This window comes from Musca domestica, unplaced genomic scaffold (genome assembly GCF_030504385.1).
Source record: "Musca domestica strain aabys unplaced genomic scaffold, Musca_domestica.polishedcontigs.V.1.1 32, whole genome shotgun sequence".
Taxonomy (NCBI): Eukaryota; Metazoa; Arthropoda; class Insecta; order Diptera; family Muscidae; genus Musca; species Musca domestica.
Window position 1 is genome coordinate 6,508,152 of NW_026712311.1, and position 24,564 is coordinate 6,532,715.

Sequence of the window (24,564 nt, forward strand, 5' to 3'; positions counted from 1 at the left end):
AGGGCCATACGATATCGTGAACCTATTTGAATAGGGGGTCAGGGGGTAAAGTACTCACAAAGAACTCCTTGTGTAGAATTTCAGACAATTCCATTGAAAAATGTGGCTAAAATCATCAAAATACCGAATATCGGAAGGGGAATATACGATATCGTGGACCTAATTGGACAATACTCTTCAAGGAAGTAAAGTACTCAGAAGGAACTCCTTTTCTGGATTTTCAGACAATTTCATTGACAAATTTGGCTACAATCATCAAAATACCGAATATCGAAAAAAGACCGATCTGTGCAAAATTTTAGCTTCCTATCTTCATTCGTTTTGACTGTAGAGTGATTACAACAGACGGACGGACGTCTTAGAATCGTCTTAGAATTTTACGTTGATGGGTCTAAAATTATTATTTCGACCAGTTACAAACGGAATGACTAACTTAATATACACTCTATACTATGTATGGTGGAGGGTATAAAAACTCAAAATTTGGTTTGGTTTTGGAAATCTGTGTTTAGTATGCGAACTGTACTAAATGATCTACGGTGAACTGAGAGTGCTGGCATTTTGAAATTTTGCATTGGCTCCCAGGTTTTGGTTGGTTTGTGATAAAGAGGTGGTGGTTCGGAAATGTGTACTACAAGTGCACGAAAAGTACAAAATAGTACGATATTTGGTACAATTTGGTATTGGGTGAACAGATAGCGTTTGAAATCTGAAGTTTGGTATTAGGGTCGCTGTCCATGTGTAGCCTGATGGAAATATGTACCATAGTTGTACGAAAAGTACTGGTATTAGGTTGAAGGGATGGAGATAAAATTCTGAAATTTGATATTGAGGTTACTGATGGTATCAGTGTTTGAGATTTGGCCGTGGTTTGGAAATTCGTCCTATATTTGTACGAAAAAGTACTAAATTTGGTATAGTGTGAAAGACTAAAGCTGAAATCAAAAAATTGTGATAGATGTCACTGTTAATGTCTGTGTATAAGATTGGATTTGAAAATGTGTACTATAATAGTTGGAAAAGTACTAAGTGATCCTAAATTGGGTATTGGCTGAAGGGATAGAGCTAGAATATCGAAATTTGATATTAAGTTCACTATTGGTATTTGAGGAGTTGAGAGAAGGAGCTGGTTTCGGGTATACGTACTACAATTGTAATAAATGGTACATCCAAATGTGCTCATGTTGATTTTAGACCCTGTGTCTCTTTGGACATATAAAGAGACTTGGAGTCGATTTTACGTAGGCCATCCGCCTGGTTTTCGAAGGTTAAAAAGATACAGCTAAAAACAGAAATTTGAAAAATGTCAAAAAAATCCCCGAAAAATGTCTGAACTCAAAACCGTAATATATTATAAAACGAGGACCTATATGACGACGTGGACCTGCGTAAGTAATTTTTTGTCATAGGCTGTAGTACCGATTCCGAACTTTTAGTACGAAATTTGAAAGAATTCCGGTGAATAATGTGGCTAATATCATCAAAATACCGATTATTGGTAGTTACCGATATGTGTGGGCTATACGAAGACGTGGATCTGCTTAGACAATTTTCTGTCGTAGGTTGTATTACGAACTTTAAACGCGAAATTGGAAACAATTCTGGTCTATGATGTCTATAAGATCATAAAAATACCGAATATGGGGAGTTAAGTGAGAGCAATGCGAAATATGGACCGACATGGACAATTTACGAACCTAACCTGCCTATTGGCAAAATTCTAGCCTTCTCTCTCAATTCTTTGGAAAGATAGCGTGATTACAACAGTTAGGTAGACTGACATCGCTAAATCGACTTAGAATTTTACCCTTGATCCTTGGTATATATATCTCTGTAGGGTCTGATATGAGTATTTCGAGGAGTTACAAACGGAATGACAGTAAATGTACCCTCCATAGTATGGTGGAGGGTAAAAATATAAATTTTCTTTCCACATTTCCTTTATAATCACAGTGCCATTGGTGGTCATTGGTGGTCAAATGTTCCCGCCTTGCGGTGCCTTTGGTATTACAACCGGCTAAGTTTGATAGACCTGTTGCATGTCTTTGCACAACATTCTGCTGGCAAATGCTCGCCAGAGAATGGCGATGAAACAAATGACATAATGAGGAAGGCATTGCTGGAACAATTAAAATGCAAACATGTTGGTAAAAGAGAATTACGATTGTAGTAGTCTATAGCCACTATGTGGTTATAGGAGCAGAGCGGAGCGGAGATAGCTTACTGCCAAACAGGAAAAGTAAGACAATGCATAATGCTAAACACATGTATGAGAGTGTTTCAGCTATGCATATGCAACTTAAGTCTTCTACTTGCTCTCAGTCTTCTAAGTAGTTCGAATGACTCATAAGGTCTGAATGAATATTTAAATGGCGTAGAGGCGGAAGAATAAGTGATACATTTTTTTTCGGGAGAGCACACCACAATTATTTTTGTTTGGAGAATCCCAATGGACCATTCAGTCATCACGTTACACTCGGTAACAACGTGCTCTCATTCGATGCCCCCTAATATGATATGTCAGGTTTGCCCCCATTCCGTGCCTATGGCGGCCCTGAACCAACAGGGCAACGAAATTCAAAAGTAACTTATTTTTTCACGAACGTGTAGAGGAATTCAGTTGAGGTCTTATGCGCCTGTACAAAAAGCAAAAACAAAAAAAGAAACAAATAGCAGACTACTATTAAGTATGGGTTTTGGGTTCTGCTGTGTGTTCGTGTTCGTTCATTCGTTTATAATCATGCGCTCGAAGACTGTGGGCCCTGCCTGCCATGGCACTTGTCTATTTGATTTTGGCATGATTTCCATTAATCCGCCATCTTATCGTTTACATCAGGCTGAGGTGGGGTGGGTGTGTGTGTGTGCGAGTCTAAATTAATAAAATTTTATGAATTAATATTACAATAATAAGAAACTAGATAGGTTGGCATGTATCTACGTCACGATATGACGAAGTGTGGAACATTGTGTTGGCAGTTTATTAGGTACCAGATTTGTGTGAAGGTATGGGGGTGGGAAAATAAATTAAATAATTATTTAAGGGCTTATTTATGAACGACCAGCAACTTACCTTCATAGCTGACCAATCAAACGCCGTAAATTAGGATCTGAAATAAAAATAAAAAATTATCAATTATTTTTAATATTTAAATCAATATATTTATATTTATAAAAGAGTAGTTAAATGACTGAATGATGGAGAATCAATGCCCAGTCGAAAGGGCTGAAGCTAGAATCTTGAAATTTGTACGAAGGTCAGTCTTGGGGCGTAATTTGCGGAAATTTGTACTAAAAGGGGACGAAAAGTACTAAATGGTACTAAGAAAATACTTTGAATTCGACAAACGGAATGAGCTAGAATTCTGAAATTGGGGAGGAGAGTCAATGATGGAGCGCAGGAAAGATGTACCAAAGGGTTTTGGGAATTCAACCTTTAAGGTTACGAAAAGTTCTAAGTTCGTACTAAATTCTAAAATGGTTCCATTTGATTTTATATGAACGGATAGAGCTAAAAACTTGAAATTTGGTATGAGAATCAAGGCTGGAAGTTAAGTTTGATATATGAAGGTGGTTTTAAAAAATATTTACTAAATGTGCGTATTGTACTAACGGATGAAGCTGGAGTTTTGACATTTTGTAATGGGATCCCTGCTGGTGGGTGCAACCAACTTCAGACTGCTGTAAGCCACTAAGCCACTCGTCCGACAGCTGTTAAAAATATTCTAGTGACAGCTCATTATATTGTTTACAGGCGTACAAAAGCATTTTGGTGAGAATTTTCCTGCAAAAAAGTTATTCGTGATGGAATTCAAGCGTGATAGTGTGATTTCTTTATATTTGACGGGAAAACCACAAGTGGCTTTCGTTAGAGCACTCCAGCATTTAAATGTGAATAAATCTTTTGTGTCTCGTACCATCGCTCGTTATCGTGATACTGGTAGCGTAGCCCGCCGTCAAGGAAGTGGACGAAAGAAAACAGGAACATCAGCAGAAATGGTTCGAAAAGTTAAGAAGCGACTTGATCGAAAACCGCATCGCAGTGGCCGAAAAATGGCTCGTGAGCTTAACATAACGCAATATTCTATTCGGCAAATATTGAAAAATAAGCTCGGGGTAAAGTCATTGTAATTTCAAAAAGTGCAAGAACTTACACCGCAACTGTAACCAAGAATGGTTACAAAATGAGATTCCTCGCTTCATTTCCAGCGCACAATGGTACCAAAATATCTGGATACCAATCCGTTGGACTATTGCGTCTGGAGTATTTTGAAATGCAAGGTTGGCACTAAAAAGTACCAAAGTGTCGATCACCTCAAGCAAGCGCGTCGCAGGGAATGGGCCAAAATAGCGCAGAGCAACATTGGGGGCAGCTTGTGACGGTTTCATTGACCGTTTTAAGGCCATAATTCGTTAATTAAAAATTATGGAGTTTGACTTTGAAGATGTGGTTTTAAATAGTGCTACATTTGGTACAATTTAATATTGGGTGAACAAATAGTGCTTACCGGAAAATATGGAGGTGGTCTTTGAAATGTGCACTATAATTGTATAAAAAGTACTAAATGGTACTTTATTTGGTATTGGGTGAAGGGAAAGAAATAAAATTCTGAAATTTCATATTAAGATTGCGAATGGTATCTGTGCTTAAGATTTGTACGAAAAGTACAAAATTTGATATTGAGGTTTCTGGGATTGAAATATGGAGGTGGTTTGGAAAATGTGTACTATTTTCGAAAATTACTAAATAGTACTAAATTTGGTATTGGGCCAAGGAATAGAGCTGAAATCCTGAAATGTGTTACTCTTGGCGCCTGTGGTTGAGAGAAGGAGCTAGTTTCGGATATGCGTCTGTAATTGTACTAAATTTGGTAATGAGGTAAATTAAAGAGTTTAAATCCTGAAATATAATCCTGTTGGTATCTAAGGTTAAGATAGTTTTGAAAATTCTATGATTGTTCAAAAAATTACAAAAAAAAAAAAAAAAAAAATATTAATAATCAATCCCTTTTTGTCTCCCTAGTTTTGCCTGAAAATCCACGTTTGAATCTTTAATGGCCTTTAAAAATTAGATTTTTGGATATTATTGAAGGACTATAAGTTGCAGTTTTCTAAAAATATGAGTGAGCTATAATTGATACAAAACCAGGTTTTCTTAAGATAAAATAAAGATACAGATTTTATATTTTTCAAATATCATCAGAACCTTTTATCTGATTTCTTCTTTCTATTTGCGACAATATTTTTGGAAGACTGACAGAGATGTGTATTTTGTTTATATTCTTCAAAAACTTAATAAATTTAGTAGATGTGCGTTTTTAATATTTATTTTAAGGCTTACATCGGAGTTTTCAGCCTCTAGTATAGAGGTTTTTCTAACGGAAGTTCCAAAAAACTTTCACATACTATTCTAGAAATTTAAGGCTTTTTTTGTGTTTTAAATGAAATTCCATTTTTAAATAATTGTCAATGTGTTTTCCACAATTTTTTTAACATCCTATATAGATTTTAAGATGTATGCAGTTAAAACCTCCTTAAGATCTTTTCCAGAAAATTCGCATAAAATTCAGGGGTAAAAATCCCAGTAAATATTTGATCTCTAAAAAAGCAACGCAGATGCATACAAATCACAGATAATTTTAAGTAGACTTCCCCCCGAAACAGAGATTGGATGGCAAACACCCGCATAATAGATTCTAGCAGTATGGGTGACATTTGTGGAAGGGAAACAATTTATGGTGATAATATTACGCTCGGCTATGGAAAAGAGGGCGTTTTTTTCATTCCTTCGCATTAGATACTATGTTTGTTTGTATGTGCTGCATTCATTCATAATTAATATCAGCATGGAGATATTAACATATCGTATTTATGAGTGTGTATGTGTTTGTGCCAGCGTTTATTCTTGTAAGGCATTGGTTGTTGAGTATTTCAGCTCCGTGTTTGCAACACAAACAATTTGTTATGGAACCTGCATTATGGTGATGCAGTAAGTAGTGGCAGCAATTCGGACACATTTATCGTCGTGTGAGTCTTTATCACAGCTTGCAGCTGTGACGGAATCTTGATACATGGACATACCGCTTCCGCAATATCAGTAGCAGCAACTATTTTCTTATTCTTAGAATGCAGTGTAGAATTTTAACGCCTACTTTAATATTTATATAAAATAGGGGTCCTTTAAAAAAATAGGAATGTTTCTCGTATCGGGAATATCCTACAGGCCATCACTTGGGTGTTGATTGATGAAGTGCTGTGCCACGCAAAAAGAAATCTTCAATCTGTGTTAGTACTTAAATAAAATTCTCTCAAAATTGTCCTTCATAAAATATTCCTTAAAAATTAAATTAATGGTTTGAGGTGGGTCAGTCAATTATTTTTTTTTATTATAAAACTCCCCGGCGTTTGGTCTACTAGTCATTAAAAATACTCTTTCAAAATACAAAATAAATCTAGGACCTGATAACTAGTAAAATATTGTAAAAAATTACGGTTCGAAGTCAAGTCAAATGATCCTTCGGAAAATTAAAAAAAGGAAATCAAAGACTCAGTTGTGTCTTCAAAAAAAAAATAAATAAATAAATAAATTAAATAAAAATCAACTATTCGAACGATTTCAAAAAAAAAAAAAAAAAAATAATAAAATAAAATTCGAAGCCGAAAAACTCACAATGCGAAGTCTATCAAACATTTCGACTCCAAATCATTTGGTCTTTCAAGACATATTCTTAAAAAATAACGATTCGGGGTGTTTAAACCTTAAAAAAATAGTAAAAATCCATGATTCTAGAGAAGATGTTCATCCTAAGAAGGTCGGTCCGTAAAAAAAAATTAAAAAAAAATTAACATTGGAAATAACTTCGTGGTCAGTTGGTCCTTAATTTTTTGTTTTTTTTTTTTAATAAATCCAAGATGTAAGATCAAGAGGTCTTTCAAAAAAGGATGAAAAAACACAATACAAAGTAGCTGGTTCTTTCCAATTAAAAAACCAACATTCGAGGTTCGTTGGTCCTTCAAAAAAAAAAATTCTTTAAAAATCCAAGGATCAGTGCTGTTGGTCCTTGCAAAAATATTTTGTTTTTAAATCAACAAATCGCCATGGGTCAATACATTGTCCATTTCCGAACCTGACATGGCACCAACAAAAAATGATGGGATTTGTAAAGTTGAAGCAAAATCGGATTATCGTTTCTCTTTCTGTGGAAAAAATATATATATTTTTGAAAATTTAGACCATATGTGGGGGAGGTACCAGAGGGAGTGGACCGATATATTCCATCTTAACACCATAATATAAATATTGGGATGTGTGAAATTTGAAGACAATCGGACTCTTACATCATATTTTATGAGTGTTGTAATTTTTTAAAAGTTTGACCTTTTGTGGGGGAGGTACCAGAAGGAGTGAACCGATATTGTCAATTTTCGCACCAGACCTAGCACTGACGCAAATATTAGGATGCGCAAAGTTGTAGCAAAATCGGATTATCGTTTCTCTTTCTGTGCAAAAAATATATATATTTTTTGAAAATTTCGACCTTTTGTGGGGGAGGTACAAGAGGGAGTGGGCCGATATATTCCATCTCAACACCATATCTTGGGTTAATATAAATATTAGCATGTGTGAAATTTGAAGACAATCGGACTCTTATATCACAATTTATGAGAGTTGTAATTATTCAAGATTTTGACCATTTGTGGGGGAGGTACTTGATGGAGTGGACCGATATTGTCCATTATTGCACTAGACCTAGTACTGACGCAAATATTAGGATTTGCAAAGTTGGAGTAAAATCGGATTATCATTTCTCTTTCTGTGCAAAAAATATGTACTTTTGTTGAAAATTTAGACCTTTTGTGGGGGAGGTACCACAAGGAGTGGACCGATATATTCCATCTTAACACCAGACCTTGGGTTAATGTAAATATTGGGATGTGTGAAATTTGAAGACAATCGGACCCTCATATCACAGTTTATGAGAGTTGTAATACTTCAAAATTTTGACCATTTGTGGGGGAGGTACTTGATGGAGAGGACCTATATTGTCCATTTTCACACCTGACCTAGCACTGACGCAAATATTAGGATGCTCAAAGTTGGAGCAAAATCGGATTATCCTTTCACTTTCTGTGCAAAAAATATATTTTTTTGAAAATTTCAAAATACAAAAATATTACGATGTACCAAGTTTGGACCAAATCGGATACTCCCTTCGAGAGTTATCGTGCGCACCAGCCAGCCAAACAGACGGACGGACATCGCTAGATCGACTCCAAACGGATTTGGTCCAAAGAGACCTAGGGTCTAAAACCGTTATTTCGACTAGGCCGTATCAAAAGATATATACCCTCTGTAGCCATATGGCTGAGAGTATAATCATGTATACAAAAAATCCACCATTCTGATTTGCCGAGGGACCTTCGAAAGTTTTTTTTAATCGAAGTAAAGTATAAAAAAATAAGATCCTTTCAATTAAAAAAAAAAAAACACGGCTGTGTCCACTTTTAATCAACTTCCCTTAAATCAAAATCTAAATAAAATAATTTCTCAAAAATTCAAATCCCTAAAAAAAATATGTTTTTTTTTTTTTTAAAATCCATATTCATTTTGTTTTAAAGATGTTTTTTAAAAGTCGAAAAAATGAACTTGGATGACATCATTCCAAGTACTTTAAAAATAGATTTTTCAAAGGCAATATTTATTAAAATATCAAAAAAAAAAAAACTATTTAAAATCGAAAAAAAATTCCGAAAATAGTATTTCGAAAATGTGCTCTTGAATGATATTACCGAAAAATCCAAGTTAATGGCTCCGCAAGAGTTCAAAAATGTATTAATATAGCCAAGCGGTCACAAAGTGGTTCGATAATATCTCTGGAAGACATCTTATAGGATTCCATCTATAAAAAACCTCAATAATGCCATCGATCTACAGAAAAATGAACACCACTAGACCTAGTCTATGGAAGAACCCTTGTAGGTGTTCTAATTCGATTTTTTTTTCTAAATGAATCCTTCGGTTTATCCGGAATGCACACCCTTTCCACCCTTCAATTATATCTTCATTTCTATTCCATTTCAATTTTTTTTTAAACACATCACCGCCACAGCTTTGCACACCCAATTATGTAACCTGAATGGTTATCTCTGAATAATTAATTGGAAATTTTTCTGATAACCCTTAAAGCTGATGTTGTTGGTGTTCGTGTTGTTATTGGTGTTTTTGTGATTTTGCATTTAAGAATATTAAAGTTTTCTGTTATTTTTTCCCAACCTGCCTTTTATTTGGACAAATTGCAATTTAACAAGTAACCATTTTTAATTAAGAGCATGTAAAAAATATATGTGTATATAAAGGTACAATATACATATGCATATATGTAAATATGTATATGATACATATTTATATAAACAGGGACGGGGCTAAAAATTTCTGCAGAGAAGGTGAGTGGTTTTCATTTGGTAGACCAAACTAATCTGAAGGCTAGTTATTTTGTTAGAAAATTGGGAGATTTGTATACCCTACACCACAAGGTGGTCAGGGTATTATGTCTTTGTGGATTTGTTTGTAACAGGCAAAAGGAAACAAGATAGACCCATAGTTCCTTTTGAGGATCTCCATAGAACAACATTCTGAGACGATTTATACATGTCCGTCCGTCCGCTTGTCCATGTATTTTTGTAAACAAAGTACAGTTCGCATTTATTGCCCGATCCAGGTGAAATTTTGCAAAAATCATTTTTTTGGCCCAATTACAAACTCTATTGAAATTGGAGATAATCGGTAAAAATTTAGATATAGCTCCCATATACAATATTCGTCCGACTTGCCTTTTATTGTGCATCAAACGTGTAATATCGGTCCGAATTGTATGGAATTTTTCACATACCATCAAATTAGGCCTGCAAATAAGTATACCAAATTTTATCGAAATCGGTTCTGATATAGCTATAGGTCCCATATATATTGTTCATCCGATTTGTTAATTTTGGCCTCCGCAGCTGTGATATGCACTCTGTAACAACAATATTTGGGCAAATATTTTAAATACAGCTCAGAAATACCTTTTCTAAATTTTATTGAGATCGGTTCAGATTTGGATATAGCTCCCATATATAACTTCGTCCGATCTACCTTTTATTGTACACCAAACGTCTAATATTTGTCCAAATGGGATGCAATTTGGCACTTATGACCGAATTGAGCCAAGAAGCTAGTATATCATATTTGGTGAAGATCGGCTCAGATCTTCACCATCCGATTTGTCATATTTGTTACCCACAGCCGTAATATGCACTCCGTAACAACGATATTCAGGGAAATATATGAAATACAGCTCAGAAATATCTTTGCCAAATTTTATCGAGATCGGTTCAGATTTGGATATAGCTCCCATATATATCTTTATCCGATTTCGAATTAATTGTGCATAAAAACTTTTATTTGTTATGTGGAGTTCTACTAAATAAGCAAAGTGGTGTAGGGTATCATAAAGTCGGCCCGCCCGATTTTAAGACTTTTTTTACTGGTTTTAAATATTTTTTTGTTATCATCTCTCGAGAGAGCCCCAAAATCTTCTTGGCCCCGATCGTAACTACGCCATATTTGCATTTAATTTAAATCTGTAACTTATATACATAAATTTGTTGTATATACGTATGTATGTATTGTATGTGGCTGGCATAACAACAAAATGCCTGCTTATGGTCATGCCTGATGTTGTTATTGGCCTTTTACATACAAACGTATTTATATATGTGCACATATTCCACAATATATATATAAAAAACAAGTGACCGAAAGACCCCACCTTTGGTCTCATTTTGTTTACTTGTTTTTTTTTTTCTGAGTTTTTTTACGGAAATACCCGAATACTCGAATAATCACAGAGTTGAGTATTTTGAATGTTACTTATTCCACACATAGAATTCGTACTTGCAAAGCTTCCAACAAACATAAGCAAAAGCCAAGTCTCTAGGTATGCCGGGTTGTTCGTTTGGTTGTCCGGTTGCCTGGCTGTCTCTCTGTCTGGTTGTAAATATTTTTTTTTTTTTTGGTGCCGATTGATTGATTGATTATTTGTTTCGCATCATTCACCTGGAAAATTCATCTGAAGTATCGACAAGTAACGGACCATGCCATGCCGACAGTTTGCCATGGACTATTATGGTCCTCGACCGTACCTTTGAGCGATGGACATAAACCGCCTGTAAAGCTAGCCGGAGAGCAAGAGGTGAACGCTGACAAGCATACTTCTCTAGTAAGAGGGGGCAAGTTGAAAGCTCCAATTAATTTGCGTATTTTACACAAATACACACCCAGGCAGATCCACATAGATGTATACATTCTGATAACGGATTAAGTATGTATTGCACATATGTGTGTTTGGCATGTAGGTGCGTATGTGACCAACCCAGGTCAATATGTGCAGGTATGAACGTCTGTATTTATGTATGTCTGCCCCCCAGCTCCATGCGCAAAAATAAATTAATTTATATTTTTTTTTGCAATTTCTGTTTTTTTTTTATTTGCTGCTGCTACTTATTTTTGTTGTTGGGTTTGTGTTCCCTTGGCCCCACTCCAGGCCAAACATACATATGTATATGGACAATATTCCAAGCTGACTGTTCAGATTTGCTTTTTTGAGTGTATTGGCCATAAAAATACATTAAATAAGAAAAAAAAAACAATTTTCTGCAAGGCTAGATCGACTCAATTGTGCCCTATACAAATTATGTACTCTCTGCTTTACAACTGGTCTATCTGATCTCAAAAGAGAGAGGGGATTTGTTTTTTTTTTCGGAGAAAATCTTCATCTCTTTCGGTGAAATCTTACAGCCCTTTAGGAAAAGACCTTCAGCTCTTCTAGGAGAAGAGTATTCTGTTTATCTGAGAAAAAACGTTATGTTCCTATCTTCTGGGAATAGTTTCTTAGAATAGCTTATTTTCTTCTAAGAGAATATCTTCTTTTTTTCCAATATAATAACATCTTCTCTTCAGAGATCATATTGTCTTCTCTTGCAAAATAATAGCCTCTTCTCCTCTAAGAGAATAGCTTCTTCTCTTCTAAGAGAATAGCTTCTTCTCTTCTAAGAGAATAGGTTCTTCTCTTCTAAGAGAATAGCTAACGCTCTTCTAAGAAAATAGCTTCTTCTCTTCTAAGAGAATAGCTTCTTCTCTTATAAGAGAATAGCTACCGCTCTTCTAAGAAAATAGCTTCTTCCCTTCCAAGATAATAGCCTCTTCACTTCTAAGAAAATACCTTCTTTGGAGAAGACCTTCAGTTCTTCTATGAGAGAAGAAGACCTTCAGTTCTTCTATGAGAGAAGAAGATCTTCAGCTCTTCTATGAGAGAAGAAGACCTTCAGTTCTTCTATGAGAGAAGAAGACCTTCAGCTCTTCTATGGAGAAGAAGACCTTCAGCTCTTCTGGAAGAAGATCTTAAGCTCTTCTATGGAGAAGAAGACCTTCGGCTCTTCTATGGAGAAGAAGACCTTCGGCTCTTCTATGGAGAAGAAGACCTTCGGCTCTTCTATGGGAAAGAAGACCTTCGGCTTTTCTATGGAGAAGAAGACCTTCACCTCTTCTATGGAGAAGACCATCAGCTCTTATATGAAAAGTGTTGATGTTTTTCTAGAAGAAGAGCATCTGCGGTTTTTAGGGTATATATTCTGCTCCCCAGTGAGAGAATAGCTTCTACCTTTCGATGAACCACTCCTCCTGAAGAAGAGTCTTGTTTCCTAAAAGAGAGACCTCAGAGGGTATTTTGAGGTTCTCTATAAAAATACTTGATTTCCTTTATTATTAGGACTTTAGGCCCCGATATGTAGACATTGAGTCTATTGTTACAACGAACTGAAGTCTTCTTTACGTCTTGCGGCATTTTTCTATGAGAAGACCTCTTGGTTTACGATTAGGTCAAAATGCTATTCTGGACTTCTCTAAGGACACCTTCTGACCTTTCAAAAGAAGAAAATCAGTTCTTCCTTCCTGATCTAAGAAATGAGTAGTTGGTAATGTTGCAACCCCACAACCCAACCGAAATATTGATGTAGGGTGAATTCACAAAAAAAACTCACACAGCTACGTTTGGTTGGCAATAAAAAATTGTATTTTAATTTGAATTTAATTTTATTTTTAGCTGGACTACGGGTCAGTCGTTTTTTGTACTCTGTGAATATACGAGCGTGTGTGCGTGAGCATATATGGCAAATTAATTGCATTTTTTATTATTTAATTATTTTGTAGTTTACACAAAGTATATACCTATGAATGTGTGCGTGTTTGGTGAGCAACAAAAAAAAAATCCGGGCTATTAATAATAAATTGAATTATTGCATAATTAAAAGTTTTTCAATTGCTATGCTCACATACACACACCGATGCATAACTCTTCAAACAATAGCCACACACACACCTATGGATACGCATATTTAACCAGCATCATCATCATCCTCATCTTGAACGTCATCATGTCACACATCCCATTAGATCTGTCAAAACTTTATAACACAACTCATTGATACCTTTTTGCCGCCACACTGCTTAGTTGTCGACTGTGTTTGGACTGGGTGTCACCTCATTATGCCACTCCATGCCAATGATGATGATGATGGAGGCGAGGAAGAAGAAGAACAAGAAATAGCTGAGGAAGTCAAAGTGGCCTCTAAGTTCTCCCATAATTTTATCGGACATATGACACATTTGTAACTGCATGGTAATTGAGCACGTGTTGTTTGCCACTTCCAGTCACAGTCATAGCCATTCATTCAATTGATAATTGAACAATATTGGAATTGTCAATTCCTATTATGTTTACATAATAATAACAAGATGTAGAAGAAGAAGTAAAGGTAGGAGGAGGAGAAGGGGGAAGATAATTTTAAGAAATTTTACAACGTGCGAATTGAAAGAAGAATATTTGGGGGGGCAGTTCTAGAAGTTTCGGAATTTGCCATGATTTTTATATTTGCTGAGACATTTTTTTTGGCAGAGGTAGAGCTGAACCTGAAAACATAAGACCTCAGTTTATGGTAAATATTGAAATATTATATATTCCTGAACAAGTCGCATTTTCTATTTCCTAACTTTCCCAACGACCCCGCTTCGTATGACAGCTCACGTGTTCATGTATGACGCACATCTTCATTGCTATCATTAAGAACTTCTGCCTGTAGGGCTGGAACCTATCACAAACAGGCAAAGCAACATTTGAAGACAACGTGGTAGGAAACTTTGGTTGAGACAAGCTTGCAATGGCCCCCAGTTTGTCCACCATTCTTTAAGGAAGATTCTTTTCGATTTACTTGATATGAGATGAAATGAAACAATAACATTATTGGCGACATTGTTTCCAACGTGACATGTCGATTTCATGCTTTCTTCCATGCATGAAGATATTTATGCGTCTTGAAGACGGGTTGGCTAAAGGAGGGAATTTTATGAGGGTGTGGATGATTGGAACTAACAAACGGGAGAGTATATTTGGAGGATTTTTAATCTTACTTTTGAAGCTCTCGCAGAATTATTAACATGGATTTCTGAAGAAAAAATTCCATGGGCTCTCAGATCCATTTAACACCGGACAATCGACGTGGAAAAATATTTTTCAAGTACCTTGAAAACAATTAATGTGGGGTTTAAAGGATATTTTATAAAGGGACTTTTTGTGGATTTTTAAGGACATGCGCTCAAGGATGTGGAAAGTCCTTAATCATTCTTAGACTTGATTTTGAAAATTTATTTTCAATCACATAAATAGTTGCCATAGTGGCCCTTAACGTACGAATATTCTTATGGACTTTATTTTTATACCCTCAGCCATATGACTGGAGAGGGTATACATCATTTGTACCTCGTCGATATAACGATTTTAGACTTTAGGTCCCTTTGGACCACAACATTTGGAGTCGAGTGTCCGTCAGTCTGTCTGGCTGACTGGTGCGCCCAATAACTCTCGAAGGGAGTATCCCATTTGGTCAAAACTTGATACATCGTAATATTGTTATTAAACTTAGATCGAGTTCGGAGATGGGCAATATCGGTTTACTCCTTCTGGTACCTCCACCTCAAAAGGTGGAAATTTTCAAAAAATATATTTTCTGCCTAGAAAGAGAAACAGTAATCCGATTTTGCTGCAACTATGCAAATCCTAATATTCTTAAAAGCCCTGCAACGCGTTTTTAAACATCTATATGTTTGGAAACACAACTTCAGCAATTTTTTAAGGCTTTTTTAAAGGATACAATTTTTTAAGAATATTTCTTGGAGAACTACTGACAGACTGATGACAATTTTGGTAATTTTCTATAGGATGTCCTTGAAGGGATAAAGGATGGTCTTGAAAGGAAATTTGATTGAAGGTTATGGACAGTTTGAAAAATGTGAAGGAAATATATTTTTAAGGTTTTTAAGTCTATTTTTTGATCGTAGAAACCCGTTAAAAGGGATTTTTAGCCATTTTGTCTAAAAAGGTCCCGAAAGACCCCTTTGTTTACCCACTTGAGAGTGAATAATTTCGGCCAGAATATCCTCGTATATTTATCAGCAATATTTCCGAAGACAATATTGTCCTAATTGCAGGGATTCAAAGGAATCTTAATCCAAAATATCCAAAAGTGACTTTGCTATACAAACTTTCACAACGCCGATTTCCGTGCCTTCTTTTTTAAGCTCTACTTTCATAATCTGCTGCATGACTCCTAAAATTATTTCTTGTGAGAAAATAGACTCAAAAGCGCTAAAGAGTTGCTTCGCTTGGCCGAAAGTGCTGAACTGCCGAAGTTGGTTTTCGCCGTCTCCGATGAGAAAACATTCGTTGTCCAGCAGTTTGTAAACAAACAAAATTATCGTGTTTACTTGCCAAAGAGGTCAGCTGAAAATGTGCACCTTCGGTTGGCCACCAGAACTCAAGCGTCGGCCAAGGTGATGGTGTGCGCCGCCATAAGAGCCGATGGTCGCTCTCCGCTCGTAATTATCGACTGTGGCATCAGAATAAATTATCGCGAAAATATTCTGGAGGGTGTATTAAAGCCTTAGACACATAAACATTTTGGCCGCAGACCTTGGACATTCCAACAGGACTCAGCACGCGCCACCCAAGATTGGGTACAAAATGAGGTTTCTTGCTGCATTTCCAGCGCACAATGTCCACCAAAATCTCCGGATACCAATCCATTGGACTTTTGTGTCGGGAGTGCTTTGGAAAGCAAGGTTTGCACTAAAAAATACCAAAGTGTCAATCACCTCAAGCACGCGCTTCGCCGAGAATGGGCCAAAATACCGCAGAGCAACATTCGGGCAGGCTATAAATCTTGCCAAAGGTGAACAATTCTAAAATTTGATGCTATTTCCAACATTTAAAAAATTAAATTGAATTAAAAAAATTAAAAAAAAAAAAAAATTAAAAATTATGGCGTTTGACTTTGCTGCAGTTTTTTTATCTCACCCTGTATATCTGGTACCCCACGCACATTGTAACATTTTCTAAAAAATATCACATATCTCATATAAAATGAAGAAAGTAGTCTATGTTGTCCAAACCTGGCACGTCGCAATATTTATATCATATTTATTTGGGGTCGATATGGAATGGACAATATTGGCCCATGTCTTCGGAACCTGCTCCATAAAGGGTCAACAAATTAAATAATCATAACAGAAGTCAATTTTTTTTAAATAAACGAACATTGGCTGAGGATATACATCTGTCGGCAAAATCGACTTAAACTTTTTAACTTGTTTAGTCCTACTTTCATAATCTGCTGGATGCTTCCTGAAATTATTTCTTGTCTTACACAGTGTAATTGTTGCTCTTAGTTCTTCTCTTTGACGATTTTTTTGACAATTCAATGACAAAACGCCGGAGGTCTTCATGTCTTGCTTTCCTTAAAATTTCTTTTCTATTTGTACAGATTCCAAAAAGAGAACAAATTCCAAATCAGTCTCCATCTTCCTGGGACCACAAACAAGGGTTGATCCACAAAAATCCAATAAAAATTATTTTTTATGCTTGGTTTGGGAACATATGTTCCGTGATTTTTTGCTGCTACTTCCTAACGCTGCATCATCACCAAAAATCGTTTTGTTGATTTTTCATGTCGTAAATCAAATTATCCCAATTATTTGCACGCTATTAATTTCAAATTCTTTAAATGTTTGTGTGTGAGTGTGCGAGATTTTATGGGGTTATCTTTTAGCGTTTGCGTTTGATTTTTTCTGGCTGATGCGCTTCACTTGTTCATAACTTCAGGGTTTACCACAGAAATCTTTTTCCAGCTACTGTGTTAGAGCAAGGGTGTTGAAGAAACCTTATTTCGCCTTGGAGACAGCCAAGAGTTTGGGACATGCCATCCTTGGCAAGCAAATATTCCTAAGCTTGAAACACCAGTAACTCGGCTGTGGCAAATTTTTATGTCTTCTCTATCTTCGGCCACTTTTTTTTTGGTGGGGGGAGGTAATAAAAAATTTAATTTTCTTCCAACATAAGCTTTTGAAATGGAGCGTAACCAAAGCATGGAGATCCAGGGTTTTTTGTATCAAATAATAATTTCGGTGAGATGGACTGGGAGCAGAAAGGCAGATTTTAAGGGGTGGTAATTTTTATACGGCCTTCATTGCTGGTATTGCAACATATGCTGCAGATAAAACAAATGATGTTGAATATTTGATGATGCTAGTCTCTAATAATTAGAATGATGATAAGGCCAATATTGACTTGATTTGAATTTAATAACATTGTCGACGAGGATAAGTGATTTATGGGTGGTGTGGGTGAAATTTTGGAGACAATATTTACAGTATTTAATTCCTTTAGAATTCAATAGCCGAAGAAATGGTAAGGGCAAAAGAAATTTGTACCAAAAAGTATTAAATTTTTGTGGACAAAAAAATCTTTCCCTGCGTCTAGAATCTTAAAATTTCGGATGTGGTCACGATACAGAAGATAAGATTTAAGTAATATTTTTTGCTAAAATAATTTTCAAAAATACAATTTAGTACCAAAATGAAGGAGTACGGCTCGGGTTCTTAAAATTAGCATTGAGTTACTTCTGATGTAGAAGGGTGATAATCTGAAGTATATATATAAGATTTTGTACAAAACTGTACCAAATAGTCTTAGGTGCTAAAAAGTACGAAATGCCTTATTGTGTCGGTGAACCGGTGAAGAAATGGTCCGATCTCTACCACCTTTATAACAGATCTTATGTTAAAGGAAATATTGAGATGTTCCAAGTCTGAATGAAATTGGATATTAATTTCGCGTTTTATGAGCTTCATGCCTATTCCAAATGTTGAACCTTTGTGGGGGAGGTGCCAGAAGAAGTGGACTGATATATCCCATCTTCACAGTAGATCTTGTATAATTAGAAATAATGGGTTGTGTGTAATATGAAGAGAGCCGGATGCTTTTTTCGAATATAATAATCGTTTTTGTTATTCGAAACTTGGACCCTTTGTGGTGGAGGTACCTGATGGAGTGAACAAATGTTGTTCATTTTCGAACATGACCTAGCACTGATGTAAATATTAGGATTAGTCTTTCTCTTTCTGTGCAGTAAAATATTTTCTTTGAAAAATTCGACCTTTTGTGGGGGAGGTACTTGATTGATGAAGTCGACCGATATTGTCCCTTTTCGTACCTGACCTAGCACTGATGCAAATGTTAAAATTTGCAAAGCTGAAGCAAAATCAGATAATCCCTTCTCTTTCTGCGCAGTAAAATATTTTCTTTGAAAAGTTCGACCTTTTTGAGAGAGGTAATTGATGAAGTGGACCGATATTGCCCATATCCGAAATGGATATAAGTTTGATTAAAATATTACGATGTACCAAGTTTGGACCAAATCGGATACTCCCTTCGAGAGTTATCGTGAGCATCAGCCAGGCAGACAGACAGACAGACGGGCGGACGTCGATAAATCGACTCCAAATGTCTTGAAACGGATTTGGCCCCAAGAGACTTAGGGTCTAAAATCGTTGTTTCGATGAGGAACGTTTGGGTCATATGGCTGAGGGTATCAAAATCTCTAGAAGTACTAAATTGTACAACACTGTTTTGAAGCGAATAATAACAGATATGACTTTGAAATGTAGGTACCGAGACGATTTATGAAAGTTTGTACTTTAAAATAAGTATTAAATGGTACTACATTGTTGTTGAATCGTTTCAAGGACCCTAAGTTTTGAAATATTGCATGAAAGCGATGTGAGACGATTTTTTAATTCCACTAAAGGGTACGACCTTTATTTTGGTACATTCAATCACACAATGGAAAATATCAGCCCAAAAGTTCTGAATTTTGGAACATCCAACCGAATTCAGTCTAGAAGCAAGTATATGCAATTTGGTGATAATCGATTCATATGTAGCTATAGCTTCCATATATATGTTTCATCCCTCACATGTGTAATATTCACTCCACAACTATGATCTTTGGTATCAGATACAGCTCAGAAATAAGAGTTAAAACTCTTGTGAAGATCGGTTCAGATTTGGATGTAGCTCCCATACATGTCTATATCCGATTTAAGAATTTTAGCACTTCCGACTGAACTAAGTCTAGAAGCAAGTTTTTCAAATTTGGTGCAAAATCGGTTCCGATTTAGCTATAGCTCCCACATATATATGTTTCATCCGAATTGAGTGTTTTAAGTCCCTCACATGCGTAATATGCAGTATACAACAATGATCTTTGGTACCAGACATCAGATATAGCTCTAAAATACCTCTGACAAATTTTATCGAGATCGCTTCAGATTTTTATAAAGCTTCGGTATACATCTTCATCCGATAATTCCCAATATACAAGGTGAGATGAAAAAACTACAATCAACTTCAGACTGCTGTCATTTCTAAGCCACTCGTCCGACAGCTGTTAAAATAATTCCAGTGACAGCTCATTATATTGATTACAAGCGTACAAAAGCATTTTGATGAGAATTTTTCAGAAAACAAGTTATTCGTAATAGAATTTAAGCGTGATAGTGTGATTTATTTATATTTGGCTGGAAAACCATAAGTGGCTATAGTTAGAGCACTCCAGCATTAAAATGTGAATAAATCTTTTGTGTATCGTACCATCACTCGTTACCGTGATACTGGTAGCGTAGCCCGACGCCAAGGAAGTGGACGGAAGAAAATAGCAAAGTCAGCAGAAATGGTTCGAAAAGTAAAGAAGCGACTTGATCGAAACCCGCGTCGCAGTGGCCGAAAAATGGCTCGTGAACTGAACATATCGCAATATTCCATTCGGCAAATATTGGAAAATGAGCTTGGGGTAAAGCCATTGAAATTCCAAAAAGTGCAAGAGCTTACACCGCAACAGAAAGAAAATTGACTCAAAAGAGCTAAGAGCTCGCTTGGTCGAATATGGTGAACTGCCGAATTTGGTTTTCTCCGTCTCCGATGAGAAAACATTCGTTGCCCAGCAGTTTGTAAACGAAAAAAATGATCGTGTTTACTTGCCAAAGAAGTCAGCTGAAAATGTGCACCATCGGTTGGCCACCAGAACTCAATCGCCGGCCATGGTGATGGTGTGGGCTGCCATAACAGCCGATGGTCGCTCTCCGCTCGTATTAATCGATCGCGGCATCAGAAAAAATGCCGAATATTATCGCGAAAATATTCTGGAGGGTGTATTAAAGGCTAGGGCTCGCAAACATTTTGGCCTTGTACATTCCAATAAGACTCAGCACCATCGCACTTCGCACGCGTCATCCAAGAATGGTTACAAAATGCGTTTTTCGCTGCATTTCCAGCGCACAATGGCCACCAAAATCTGCGGTTACCAATCCCTTGGACTATTGTGTCTGGAGTATTTTGGAATGCAAGGTTAGCACTAAATAATACCACAGTGTCGATCACCTCAAGTAAGCGCTTCGCAGGTAATGGGCCAAAATACCGTAGAGCAACATTCGGGCAGCGTGTGACGGTTTCATTGGCCGTTTGAGGGCCATAATTCGCGCCAAAGGTGACCAATTCGAACAAATCTAAACTTATTCTACAATTTGATGCTATTTCCGACATTTTTTGCTTTCATTCAATAAATGTTAAAAAAATATTTAAAAAATTTGTTGCACTTTTTTTCTCTTACCCTGTCAACTTCATTTCTTACGGCAGCTGTAGCTCTAAAGACCGACTTTCGACCTTTCCTTTTTTTTTTTTTTGAAAATTTTCCTATATCTCTTAATAAATTACTTGATACGAAAAACTGCCGAATGATATACCAATGTTGTTTTATTTACTTTGAGATTTTGTACTTAGAAAATTTTAAATTTTAAAAATTTTTAAATTTAGTTTAAGAATTCTTAAAAGGCCTTCCAACCCCAAACAACCTGTCAAAAGTCGCAACCGTCTTCTTTACATAATTCACAAAGGCGTTCTTTCTGTGAAAAAAAAAGAAAAACATTAATGATACCTAATTTATAGCCTATCACCTTGGAACCTATATCTTTTTGGACGGAATGAGTTCTAGTAGGTTTGGAGCTGATTATATCCAGCTACTCCCGCTCTCTGCCTACAATAATAAATCTACAAAGGAGTTAATAATAAATAAATCTACAAAAGGAAAGCCCCATTCGTCAAAACTTTGAAGGTCGTAATTTTTAACAAATGTTAATATTCAGGGTGTACAAAAGCCTTTAAGAGGTTTCTAATGGTCCTTAAAATAGTATGTAGGGTTCTAACACGTTGTTTTGAAAAAAAAAATACTTTCAAGTAACACATTGAAGTCTATAAATAGCATAGAGCTCCTCCAATCGTTTACATTACCATAATCTTAACAGAAAATTATTATGTTTAGAATTAAATATTTTGGTATGTCTTGCGGCCAGACATTCGTATTCGAAATTATGCAAAAACCTTCGAAAGCCTTCAACATAAATAAGGGTATTAATTAGAATTGGATTCATCCATGCGATTTCTTGTTTGTCTGTCGATGTTTTTTTTTTTCTTTCAATTCCATATAATTAATAAATTTAGGATTAGTTGTGGCGATTAGCAAGTGCCAACAAATTCACACGTTCGCCATTCGGCATGGAGGCATTTATGAATTTTTTATCGTGTCAAATCTGGCGAATTAAAAAAAATTATTTTGAATATTTGAGAGAAACTTGAAACAAACAAGAATTTTAACAACTTTTTAAGTGGCCAAGATATCCAATTTCAAATCTGAAAAAATGTGGGGATTCTCAATACTTATTTGATGGGTTTAATGTTTTTCGAAATGAGGTGTTAATGGAGCATTAGCCTCTGCAGAAGAAGATAACTGCATATTGTATGTCACACCAGACCAATGGGGAGAAACCCATGATGCATTATTTTACCAATGTTAGAGATCCAGTGATGACAAGACCCCCTTTGTTTCGTACGTCTTATTTTTGTTTTTCAAAACCTTTTCATTCACCAACAAAACAAACGACATGTAACTCATAACTTTGATGAGTTTTGTATCAAAAAAAAAAAAAAAAAAAAAAAAAAAATCGAAAATATGTTATTGACAAATATTAGAAAACGAAAGATCATAACAAAATTTCATCCGATATTTCCATGGCAATAAAAAAACCCCACCATTCAAATATTGTTTGTTTGTCTCACATTTTGGACTACTTTGCATTTGACTGGGCCCTCGGGGTATTGTTTTTCATTGGCCATGCATTGTGTGGACATCTTGCGGGAAACCGTTATTACTTTTTTTTTTATCAAATATCCAAGTACCGCTAGTTAGCCTCAATTAATCGCCGTTGGAATGGAGATGTAAATTCCCCCCGAACAGAGAAACAGTGAGAGAGAGATCACCATTAATCTGTCTGCTTTCGACGAGAGTGACAGACCTGCTCGACTGAATCGACTTTGAGAATAAAAAACAAATAGTGCCACAGTATTTTAAATTTATGACCCAGCGTATGGGCCACAATGACAGTGATACGGTGCGGCGTTGCTTGGTGCTTTGATTACGGTAATGAAAACAACGCTGATATGCAAAGTAGGAAATAGCTGTAGTTTGTGTTTTTTCGGGGCTGCTAAATGAATATCTTTGAATATGTTTAAACGGTTGCTAACGCAGCCGTAAGAGACACTTGACCGTAAACGGTCATCTATAAATACTTGATATTGCCTAAATATAGAAGACCTTCTGAGAGGTCGTTGCTAAATAGAAGGCATGCTGAGAAAAATATTTCTTAAATTGTTTAATAACAACAAGTAGAAAGGCATTAAGTTCGACCGAGCCAAAGTTCTAATGCCCTCCACCAATGTTAAAAAAAAAAACATTTTTATACAAAAGTATTCGAATTCAGAATGGTTGGAGGCCATACTAAAACAGGCTCCCGACAATTTTCTTAATTTTCTAAAATACCAAGTTTTAAATAATTTCGTGAATAAAGTCGCTGGGATGACTAGGACCTATATGGACAATGTTTTCACGCCGGTTGTAGAACCCATTATGAAGTACAAATATCAAATTTCACACAAATCTATTGAAGAATATGGCTTAAATCGTCAAAATGCCGAATATCCAATGGAAAAGTTATATGTGCGCTATAGGAAAACGTGGACCTAGATATTCGATGTTCTGCCACCGGATGTAGAACCCATGACAAACTACAAATACCAATTTTTAGACAAAGGGAGGAACCCTTTTATGGATGTTATACGAAAACGTGGACCTATATGTAAAATGTCCCGCCAACGGAGTCAGAACCCATTATGACCTGCAAATACCAATTTTTAGATAAATCCGTGTATAAATGTGGCAAAAATCATCAAAAAACAAATGTCGAAAGTATTCCTATAAGGGGGCTATACGAAAACGTGGTCCTACATACACAATATTCCGCCAACGGAGCTAGAACCCACTATAACCTATAAATACAATTTTTTAGAAAAATCCCTGGAAAAATGTGGCAAAAATCACCAAAATACCGAATATCGGGAGGTACGCTTATATGGGGGCTATACGAAAACGTGGACCTATATCTATAATGTTTCGCCACCGGAGCTAGACTCCACTATAACCTACAAATACCAATTTTTAGACAAACGAGTGGAAAAGTATGGCAAAAATCATCAAAATATCAAATATCGGGAGGTACCCTTATATGGGGCTATAGGAAAACTAGGACTTATATATACAATATTCCGCCAACGGAGCTAGAACCCAAGACGAACTACAAACACCAATTTTTAGACGATTTCGTGAAAAAATTGTGTCTAAAAACAACAAATATCGGGAGCTACCGTTATACAGGGGCTATACGAAAACGTGGACCTATGTATACAATGTTTCGCCACCGGAGCTAGAACACATTATGACCTACAAATATCAATTTTTTGACAAATCCGTGGAAAAATGGGTCTAAACCTATCAAGATACCTAATATAGGGAGGTCCCGTTATATGGGGGCTATACGAAAATGTAAACCTATAAATATAATGTTCTGCCACCGAAGCTGGAACCTATTTCTAGCCACAAAAACCAGTTTATCCGTGGAAAAGTGTGGCAAAATCATCAAAATACCAAATATCGGGAGGTACCTTTATATGGGGCTATACGAAAACGTGGACC